Consider the following 3,518-nt stretch of genomic DNA (forward strand, 5'->3'; position numbering starts at 1 on the left):
GTTGTATAAAATACTCCAACTTGTGGCAGCGTGGGTACAAATATCGAGTGGCTGCTGAGCCTCTTTTGAGCTCTCTTCAGCAGCGGCACACGCAAGGAAGAAGAAGAAGAAGAAGAAGAAGAAGAAGAAGAAGAGGAAGATGAGTACTAAACCACCAAATCCGCCACCGAAGCCCAATCCATTCCCATCCTTCGGCAAGCTCCCACCCCCAAGAGGCAGTGTCATAAAGGCCATCGTCTATGGCGACGACAAGAAATGAAACTGCTATGATCTTCAAGTTTCTTAATTCTTGGGGGGTGTAATTAGGTTTTTCAATTATGTGAAATATATAAGCTGTCTCCCTTCGATGTACATTTAATGAAGGCTATACCGGGATATGATCTGAGTATTATAAATATACGGCGTTTTCGCCGATGTGAAATGCTATCAAAATCCTCCCCAAATTAAGATTGTGATGTTTTTTACAGTGGCAGGCGTATTTCCAGGTGATTCTCAATTCTCATACACGCATGCGCTAACAGATAGATCTCGGGTTCCTCCTGTGTTTTTCATACTGTATCTGTCATGCATATGCAGACGCGTGTTCGTATGTATGCGCTTGTGCGCGAGCAGAGCGTGCTGAACAGGCAGAATAATCGGGTCGAACTTCGGAGCAGGATTTCTAAGCAGAGTCCTCGTATAAGTGAACGACGGATATAGTGCTTGAATGTCTATACCGACGCATCGAACCTCGCCCGAGGCTTAATGCAGAGAAGGATAGCGAATATGCAACTCTTTGCTTGCGTAACTCTCCTCTGTTATTGTTGTTATTGTTACTGTTGATTATTCAGGATTTCTAACCAGAAACCTCGCATAAATGAACGATGAGTATGAGCTTGAATGTCTGTACCGACAAGTCGAACCACGCCGGAGGCAATGCCAAGAAGGATACTGGATAAGCAACTCTTTCTCGGCATAACTCTTCTACATTATTGTCAGTATTGATTATTCTTATTCGTTTTTCTGAGAATTGTTATGGACGGATAATGTGAATTAGCTCTGAAATAGGAGATGAAGATTTGAGTATTATATTCAAGCATCAGATCATGACCCAACATGACATAGGAGATGAAGATTAAGGCAATAGTTTTGGCAGGTGCAGGTATTAGTTGTGGCCAGTTGGAAATTACTGCTTAGACAAAAAAGTTACCTGTCTAAATCAAAGGAGTGTGAGTCCAACTTTTCTTTCCCTTCGACTTGGTGGATTATGTTGTTAGTGTTTTCCGGACCATTAAAGCTGATGCTGCATCATCTTTATCACTTCTAGTATCCTCGATATATAATTAACTAAAAACGATATTCGGATAATTTCTTAAGAAGGTACACGAAATTCATTCAATAGGTGCGATGTGTTTGTCGTTGTATGTTGAAAAGCAAAAAAGCCTTCACCTTCCCGCTCTAAACCTTTCGTACATCGGAGCCTCCATCAGTAACAAACACGATGAAAATCATACGATACGGGATTCCGATGGATGTTATAAATTTATTAATCGATAGATTCAACGACTGTCGTCGCTAGACAGATATCGGGACGGTCACTTCTCCCCTTTTTCGATAAAACTTACTATAATTACTACGTGGGCCCTACCAGCATTTGGAGTCTGAAAAATACCCAATATAGTGGCGATAATGAAATGAAGTTCATCGCACCACACCCCCCACTTGAGTAGCCAAGTTGAAAGAGGACAAAGGGGAAACAACCAACCATCCGATTTGACATTAGATGTACCAAATGTGCTCTTCCCCCGACACCTCTTGATTTTCCATATACAATGATTGATTGCTTTGGGAGCGTTGGAATCTTTTGGGATCTAGACAAAACCGGCGAGGGTCCATGTACGAGTGAGAAAACAACAATTTATCATATCAACTCAAGATGTGTTGTGGGGTTCTATGTAGATTTCATCGAAATCTTGGCATGCGATTACTTTAGTTTGTAGACACCAAGCTACATTTGGTATGTCGTTTGATATGTTTAATAACTCGGATGGAGTGTTGATATAGTAGTTAAATTTCCCTAATTAAGTACCAAACAATTGGGCACTTCTCTCTCATTTCATCCTTTACATTAGGATTTTCATGGAATGATAGATTGGCGCCTAATTCTGTAAAAAAAAGAAAAAAAAAACCCTAACTTTAGGTCCAATCTCAACTTTGCCCCTAAATCTTTTTTATCTAAAAAAATATTCACAACTTTCACTCTAATCTCAAATTTATCTATACGTCAGAAAATCACCACTAGTTTCTTCAAAATTATCAACATCATGGTCAATTAGAATTCATTATCAGAACTTGTATTTTCAACAGTATTCTCACCTGTTGCGTAGAACAACAGTAGTCTCCTGATATTGATAATTTAAAAATAAAAAAAAAACCAGTGGCGACTTTTGGATGCACCCATAGATTTGGGACTAGATTGGAAGAATATATAAATATAGACACACAAATTAATAGATATATGGACGCTTCTGTCATACAAGAGGCCGTGTATGGATAAAATTAGATGTGTTGTCGGACAGAAGATCTAGAAGCAAGCGAGAGGCCATTGTCGCCAAGTAGAAGTCGCTTACACAAGATAATACTTGAACAAATTATTGTGAGGGGAAGCCTTTGACCTTTTGAGCTGTGGACTATTTAATGATATTTTCTTCAATGAGGAGTTCATTACCTGCCTAATCCTCCTTTTAGAAGTGTGTGTGTGTGTGTGTTTGTGTGTGTGTATTATATATATATTTGTGTCTGGATCACTAATTCTGAGGTGAGACGACACTAATTGGCTGCTTTTGAGTGGCTTTTAGCCAGCACATTGGGGAGCCAACCTTCATCAAAGTCAAACGACATGAAAGTCACGTTTTTTGACAAGGTACCACGTTTCTTATACTGATGAGATCGGCCAAGACATTATTAGAGAGTAGGTATTTTGGATTTGGATAATATCAGATTGTTTGATGGCATGATTGACTTTAAGATGGGTCATGTTACTAGCCCTAATTTAGGGAAATTAAATAGTTCTATTGTATTGTATAATGTTCATACCTCTAGTGTAAATATACGTAAGCTCCTCAACCAGAAAATGAAAATACAAAGTAAAAATGAACTCGCTGGATTCCATTTGTTTGGTGGAAAATCGACGATGGGAAAACATTTTCCTGAATGGTCATTTCTAAAGCTTAAAAAAATGAACAAACGAAAAGTATTTTCGTTATCAAAAAAAAATTATTAGGCATAGATTGTGATTAACAATGACTACTTTTTTTCTTTTGTAAATGATGCGAATGGCCATGCTGGGAAAAATCTTTCTTGAATCATTTTTTTTCGTGAAATAAATCTGAATAGATCAGTTGAGATCATAAGGCGTGATTTATGTATAGCCACTCCGACTAATATTAATGATGTTGGAAGGAACGAGAACATGACTCTGCAGTGGCCTATCGTTAGCTGTCCATTGACAAAAACAAAAATGTGGAGCAAACAAACAA

General features: G+C 38.4%; 1 long non-coding RNA gene across 1 annotated transcript; it reads left to right on the forward strand.

Moving 5' to 3' along the window:
* The first annotated feature begins 302 nt into the window (after positions 1–302).
* LOC130134997 (uncharacterized) lies at positions 303–1,247 on the forward strand. Its single transcript, XR_008814486.1, has 2 exons — positions 303–485; positions 577–1,247. It is a non-coding gene; the product is annotated as an uncharacterized LOC130134997 (long non-coding RNA).
* Positions 1,248–3,518: the final 2,271 nt, after the last annotated feature.

This window comes from Syzygium oleosum, unplaced genomic scaffold, assembly GCF_021117445.2.
Source record: "Syzygium oleosum isolate NSW1041296 unplaced genomic scaffold, Sole_v2.1 Sole_v2.26, whole genome shotgun sequence".
NCBI lineage: Eukaryota > Viridiplantae > Streptophyta > Magnoliopsida > Myrtales > Myrtaceae > Syzygium > Syzygium oleosum.